Here is an 8,275-nt window from a genome sequence, read left to right as displayed (position 1 = left end):
ACGACATGAATGCTACCTGCAACTGCAAAACTGTTCCTGTTCGCTGATGACTCGGCACTCCTGATCTCGGGTGAGGACAAGTTGCAAGTTGAGGAAGCTCTCAGCTCTGAACTCTCAAAAATCCGTACCTGGCTTACCGATAACAAACTGTCACTACACCTTGGGAAAACTGAATCCATTCTCTTTGGGACCAAACATTCCCTCAGTAAAATGAAGGTAAATGACTTCAAGGTCAAAGTCGATGACACAATCATCTAGCAAAGAAGAGATTACCTATTTGGGATGTATTCTTGACAAATACCTGAGAGGTGAAAGCATGGCAACAAAGGTGGTCAAAAGAGTAAACCAGGGAACCAGATTTCCTCTTCCTCTCTTTTGTCAACCCGCAGGCCCTCAGGACCCTCTCAGGGGCCCTGATTCAGCCCCTTTTTGACTATGCTTGCTCCTCTTGGTTCTCCAACATCTCAGTGTCACTGAAGACTAAGCTTCAAACCTCCCAAAACAAACTTCGACTACTTCTCGGACTGGGGGCCATGACCCACCTCTCTCCCACTCACTTTGTCAGCCTAGGCTGGCTCAGGGTGGAAGACAGGGTTAAACAACCAAAAATGGGACTGGTCTTCAAAATTGCAGATTTGCCCGAAATGCCCCTTATACCCGCATATCTGTATAAACCTCAATAAAGTTAGTGACACCCACAGTCACGAAACTAGAGGGAGCGTAAACAACAATCTGGTACCACCTACCCATAAAACAAATATGGGCAAATTCTCCTTCTACAGCACAGCCACCAAGGTATGGAATAGTCTAACCCCATCCCTCAAAAATGCAGTTCGCTGGGCTCATTCAAAACAGCCCTAAAAACTCAAATTTCTGGAGGCCAAAAGAGGAGCTTTACCAGTTTCCCTGTAGACAGACGCCCCCCCCTCCCCCCTCCCCTTTTTTGTATATATATTTTTTATTTTTTATGTTTTTCTCTGTATATATTTTTTGGTTGATATCAAACTGTTTGGTTGCTACTATATATGTCTATGAAATGAATACCAAGGACCTCAACGGAAACAAGTCCGCAAGGACTTTTTTGGACGGACCTTTTAGACAAAAGTATTACAAATGTAACTGTGTTGTTTTACATTCTTTTTGCCTAATAAAAAAATTCAATCAATCAATCAATTTTCAATTATTTGAATAACTGTTTTCAAAAATGATGTGTACACAGCAGTGGTGGAAAAAGTACTCAAATGTTTTACTTAAGTAAAAGTATCAATACTGCAATGTAGATGTACTCTGAGTCTGTTACAAGTAAAAGTCCGGTAAAGTGTCCCATGACACTTATACTGACACCTACCTTCATGGTTTATCCTTGGAACTCTGACCCCTAACAAGTATACCGACACTTACCTTACCTTTTTATTCCTTGAAAAGGGAACTGTGACTGAGTGGTAACATAATTACCTATTGTAAAAGGTGGATGTTTGTTTGATGTAATTGTCCTATTTTGATTTATGTGATTTGATTTAACTGGAACAAAACAATCTTGAATTGAATGTTGATGACTGAGGATTCAAGTTAGAAGGGTGCACCCGGGATAGAGATAGTGTTAACTTGGTACCAAGATATTTGTAATTCCTAATTGTTGTTTACATGTTTGTTTGTTTTTGTATGTTATCTTTTTTTCAATATAACAGCCGGTAATCAGTTAACCCCTTTGTGTCTGAGTTTCACTTTTAAGTATTCCCCACAGCTCCAGCAGTCGAACCTAGAGTACACGACTAGCCCAGATTATTCTATAGTGCCTTAAGTGCTATCAGATACAATTCAGAAGTGTCACTCACCCACATGTGGCACAAGTCGGCATTACACACACACATCCCAAGCCTCTCAGACTGGTTGCTGGATCAAACGTTGCACATTTTTCACACAGATTTTCTTACATTTGCGTGCATGTGTCCCAGTCTATGGCAATGACCCGACAGGAACTCCAGTATCTGTAGGTGCACGTGATCACATGCAGGCCCAGATCTCTGAGCTTTGTGTCAAGCGTGAAAGGAACTATTGTGTTGAATGCTGGGCATTCATAAACAACATTCGTACACATCAGTTACTCCCTTCCAGGTGAGAGGATGGTGTGAAGGGCCATGGCAATTTTTTTTAATGATTGAATACTTTATTAACAAGTTTGTTAACAGTACAGGTAGTACAGTCAAAAACTATGCTAAAAGGATGACAAACAAGCCCCAGGGGACCTGTTTCCATTGTACTAAATTCATCAGTAATACTGTACATAATACATACAATTGCATTGTCGACAATTCATTTGTTTTGACAATATGCAAATTGCTATGGGTCCAGCATGGTAGGTGGCATTGGACAAAGCATTTACCGACAATTGAGGTGAGAGTGACAAGTCCCCAGTCACCCAGGCATGTTACCCAGAAGTACTTGGGAACAGGCACAGTGGTGGACTTCTTGAAGCCTGCGGGACAACAGCCTTGGAGAGGGAGAGGTTCATCCTGCAGTCTACCTGGTAGAATATGAGATATCTTGTGTGCAAAGTTGAGATTTTTGCCTGAGTGGCACTAGAGGAAATGTCATCAATCAATCGATTTATTTATTTAGCACATTTCACACAGCAGGTGCAACCCAATGCACTTCACAGAACAAAAGAAGGGGTCAGGTCACTCAAAAAAGTGACTCCTCTAGTACAATATGTCTTGAAAGTATACTTTTCAAGACACATTGATTGGGACCAAAGTGTTGGATGGACAGACAGACAGACAGACAGACAATGGACCAATATTGCCATCCTTAGAGCCCTGCTGCAAGCAAGGCTAAAAACTCCAGCAACTGTACTTGTCCATGTACTCACTGAACCACTGCAAGAAAAACAAAACAAAAAAATTAAGAGAAAAACAAGTGGACTGGGCTAAACTAAGAATTTCCTCACATAAAATAAGATTACATGCCCCAAACAGCCGCTGTTTTAACAGCATGTTGCTTTTTTTATGTTCACACCATAGTAAATGTGTCAGCTTTAATTACGACACAGTGGGGGAGGGAGGATCTGTGTGGACTTTGGGTTGACTGAAACATAGACTGGTATGGATGTGAAATGCTCCTTTCAGTTAGAATAATATTTTCAGTGTCCTGTTTGCCCTGCTCCCAACCTCAGTGGTGCCATTCATATATTTATGAGAGAATAAGCATATCCAAACACACAGGGTTTTGCATAGGAACACGTGCATATTAGCACACATGATCCAATATTTGTGACCTTTTTTTCTCCATAGTTTATCAGACCAGTCAGTGTAGTGAGCAAAGTTAGACTTCAGACAACAACAAAAAAAAAAAAGGAAACAACTTTGTGTACTTACAAAACTAACTGGCTGTATAACATGCGCAACACACACATTCACTGTATGCGTTTTTCCTCTCATTGCATCAACCACCCAATGCTGCTTGAATTTTATATAGTATGTACTGCATAATCAAATAGCCCCCCCCCCCCCCCCCCCCCCCCACACACACACACACACACACACACACACACACACACACACACACACACACACACACACACACACACACACACACACAGACACAGACTCAACAGCTATAGTCGCAAGTCACGTCACCTCTGTAATTTATTCATGAGTCCATTCTCTTTTGGACTGCTTGAGGACATCTGAAGTTCAATCTTGTAGTTCAATAATGAGTGGCTCAAGCTACCCTCAGTTAGGGATGTGTCGCTCATGATCGATTCGTTCAAAATAACTAGTTCATTGCCGTGAACGTGAACGAGCTCGTTCACGTCCTGAAACTGTTACGTTCACGCTATCGTTCATGCCCCCCATCCCCTCCCCCCGTACACAGGACGGGAGGGCGGCGGGACGTAATGATAACGCTCCCGCGATAGTGTTTTTCACTCGAAAATAGCGCTACTGAACGTGAACGTGAACAAATCATTTGAACGAATCATTGCCGTGAACTAAATCGTTCGTTCACTGAAATGAACCTTTTTTCCCACCACTACTCTCAGAGCCCCTTTTATACTGTACCTGCCAGGCGAGTTCAGATGATGGCCCAGACCCCCACCCCTGGCACCCCATGAAGACAAAGGCATGCATTTGCATCCCTATGGGCGAGGGTCGCCCTACTGAATGGATACGGTGGTGATTGGCTGCCTGGCCGTGAATGGACGAGGAGCCAATGTTGTCAGGGTTGGTGTTTTTTTTCCTCATTTTTTTCAGACAGTCTTTTTCTAGGGAGGCGAGATCACACTTTGGGTGACGGCCGCCACCCTTGCCTCTACGGTGAATACCATGGCATCGTGTTGCGACATCTTGTGAGCTTATAGATCGGCTATTTTCATCAAAGGTATTTTGCGTAGAGTGAAAACAAGAGGGGTTCTAGAATAGAGTAGTCTTGCATAGCCATCGAACGATTGCATATCTCTGCCTATCCGCATATTAATCACCTGGATACATGTACTGTATGGGCTTTGACGGACGGTGAAGGCAACAGGACTGACTCCGCCCAGATTAGGAAGGACCGCCCTCAGTTTTTTGCTTATTTTTTATCTCCTAATTGTTAGCACCCATCTCTTATCAGTAGGCTCTGATAGTCTGGCTATGTGAGACAAAGTATAGAGGGTACTCCGGCCAACTAAGGATATAGGGTTTAAAGGGTTAGTTCAGGTTTTTTGAGTATTTTCTGTAGGAAATACTTACCATTAATGTAGTGGTTGCAAAGGTATTAATTGATTGCCCGAGTCCCGTGGTCAGAGTTATGGTCCGTTTCTGATAAATATGAATCTAGTTCCGGTAGATTACTAGATTTGGTGGGGGCCGCTCATTAAAAATAAATACATTAAAAAAACTAGCGTCATTTGTATTGTTGACCTATTTCTACCATATAGAGCAGGTTTTGTTCAATTTCGACCCCTCTGTCACATGGTACTATTTTTTGTGTCATATATTTTGTGCGTGAGTAGGCTGCCGCGGCGCAGTGATTCTGGACACAAACATTAGTACCATGTGACAGAGGGGTCGAAATTGAACGAAACCTGCTCTATATGGTAGAAATAGGTCAACAATACAAATGACGCTAGTTTTTTAAATGTATTTATTTTTAATGAGCGGCCCCCACCAAATCTACTAATCTACCGGAACTACTTAATATTTATCAGAAACGGACCATAACTCTGACCACGGGACTCGGGCAATCAATTAATACCTTTGCAACCACTATATTAATGGTAAGTATTTCCTACAGAAAATACTCAAAAAATCTGAACTAACCCTTTAAGTGGTTAAATCACACCCCAAATAAGTTTTCTTTATGGGTTGTAGGGGTGAAAATAAATGTGCGCTGCTATCCACCATGTTTGGAAGCACAGAGACAATATCATTGGTCATGAAGAGCGGTCTGACGTTCAACCCATTTCCTGTAATCAGGCTGTCATCTGCTGAGACATATTGTGAATCATGCACTAGTGTGGACCACAGATTAGTGTGACTACTGCGTTTCCTCCGTCTCTCATACAGCCAGACTTTCAGTGATCTCCTCCTACTGATAAGTCTGGTGACATTCTAATTCTGTGTGGGCTAGAGGTGCGTGGCAATTTGGAGAAGAAAAATAAATAAAACTGCATTGCAAAACTAATGCAAAGGATACAGTGGTGTAAAGTAACTTTTGCATAGTGCATTTACTCAAGTACTGTTCTTAAGTACAATTCATGAGGTATTTTTTACTCGAGTACATTTTGAATTCCGGAGTATTTCTTTATTGCAGTATTGATACTTTTACTTTAACTTTTTCCACCACTGAACGGATGGAGGGCATTTGGAGGACGGATGCATTCAGTTGGTGTGGAAAGGCAGAAGCTATGCCCAAAAAAAAAAAAGAGCAGTCACCGGTGGCCTTCGCCGGCCGTTCAAGCCCATAATTAATTGAAATGTATCCAGACGATTGGTAGATGGAGATAGGCGGAGATTTCTCTCTCTCTCTCTCTCTCTCTCTCTCTCTCTCTCTCTCTCTCTCTCTCTCTCTCTCACTATACACACACCCTGTCTCTCGATATTTTGAAACGACAATTGCTGTCTCCATCTCTCCTTTTTTTTTAAAGGGATAATTCACCCAAAAAATAAAATACCCCATGAAGCCTTGAATTCATGGAGATTTTTTAGCTTTTGTCGCATTCCTGAGACAATAATTTGATGACCGGCGGAAAGATGCTAATGTCTCTGGTAGGAGACTCAAAGTTGACACTTTGTGTCTCCTACCGGAGCCGCCACCGGTCATCAAATTATTGGCTTAGGTATTCGACAAAAACTAAAACATCTCCATGAATTCAAGGCTTCATGGGTGTGTGTAATCGATAGAAAAAAAGTCATTCTGGGGGTGAACTATCCCTTTTAAGCTACAGTACATTATACAGTGGACAGAATAGACTGGAATCAATATTTGGTCCACAGCGGCCGATGTCTGATGTACTGATGTGTAATACCTGTATTATACTGACTGTTACAGTGTGTGCAGATTTCACACTTCTTGGACACTAAAATCCTGTGTCAATTTAACTCTTGAGAGTGTAGAAATGTAACCAGTTACATTTAAGTACAAATGGATAAATGAACACTGAGCCTGAGGATGTTACTGAGTGCATGAGGTGTTGAATTTCTGGTAATCAAAAGGTCACTGGTTCACCCCACCGTTTCACGATCGTTCATCACGATCACCTGAGCAGCCATCAGCTATAGGTGAAGCTGAAACAGAATTTCTCACATGGAATTAATACAGGTCTACCTACTGTACCATTGTATGCAGTACTAATACAACATGGACATGGGATAAAAGCTAAAATCTGGAACTTAATTTGAGATTAATGTGCTTAATGTCACGTAAAACATGGGGCGGCAGCTTGGCTCAGGAGATAGTGGCCGATTGGGAATCGGAAGGTTCCCGGTTCAATTCCCAGCATTCCTTGGGTTAGTGTCGAAGTGTCCTTGGGCAAAACACTGAACCCCTAACTGCTCCTGATTAGCAGTTACCATGCCTTGCATGGTTTCCTCCACCGTCGGTGTGTGAATGGGTGTCAGCACTGCTGCTGTCATGAATTCCAAGGAATCATTGGAGAATGAAGGTGAAGTTCCAGACAACTTCATTGTTGTGCAATTTCTCCGGCGAGGGAATCGGAAAGGAAAACCTATTAAAATCCCGGGATCCTCTTGGAAGTATCTGACTAAGATTCCTTGCATCAATCACTTTTCCTTTCCTTCGTCTTCAGTTCAGCTTCCCGCTCGACGTTTCCCTGTCGGACAGACATCGGAAAGGAAGTCCCAAAGCGACTACTGCCACATCCGTCTCGGAAAGCAGCCGAACAAACAAACTTTCTGACCCTGGATTCACTCTGTATTGTTACCAGGCAGTCACCTAGCTGGACTATTAAGTCTACTGTATACGTTTATTCTCTCATATCACATCAAGTAATTTAGTTACGGTTCATATTGAATTGTGCTTCTTAACTTAGTTATGGTATTTGATGCAAAAAATATATAATTGTATCATCTGCAAATAGAGCATCACTGTACATATCCAAAACACAAGGCATGTCATTGGTAAATATTGAAAAGAATAGCAGCCAAGCTCCGCTCTCATGTCAGAGCCAATTACGCTAGGTTCCTGCTCGTCTGACAGGAAGTGGACAGCCAATCACGGCCAATAAGTGTCTGTCAGGAAGAGAGAGACAGCGATGGTTGCCATAGTAGCAACATAAACTAGGACATAAAATATAATATGCAATTTTATCCTTGTCTACAAGCCCACACTGTGAGTTTGTAGACCCGCTATTTTCATCTAAGTATAAATCAGGCATAACTCTTATCCCAACCTCTACCTAACCTCTAAATGCAGTCCCCAAATCTTTTTTATTATAATGTTTTACCATAAAACAACCATTTATCTTGTGAGGACCTCAAAAGTTGTGGGGACATTTTAATAATAGTAATACAATTATAATACATAAGATTTATATAGCACCTTTCTAGATACTCAAAGTCGCTTTACAGAAGCAAGATAAATACAACTTTATTGGGAAGAACTAGTTTTAAAAAAAGTTACAAAAAAAACTATAAAAGAAAGGTAAAAATGTTTCCCTCACAAGTAATGCAAGTGCACACACACACACACACACACACACACACACACACACACACACACACACACACACACACACACACACACACACACACACACACACACACACACACACACA

This window comes from Gymnoscopelus microlampas (assembly GCF_963454915.1).
Source record: "Gymnoscopelus microlampas genome assembly, chromosome: 17".
Lineage (NCBI taxonomy): Eukaryota > Metazoa > Chordata > Actinopteri > Myctophiformes > Myctophidae > Gymnoscopelus > Gymnoscopelus microlampas.
The sequence above is the reverse complement of the archived record's forward strand: the minus strand, read 5'-3'. Positions refer to the sequence as shown.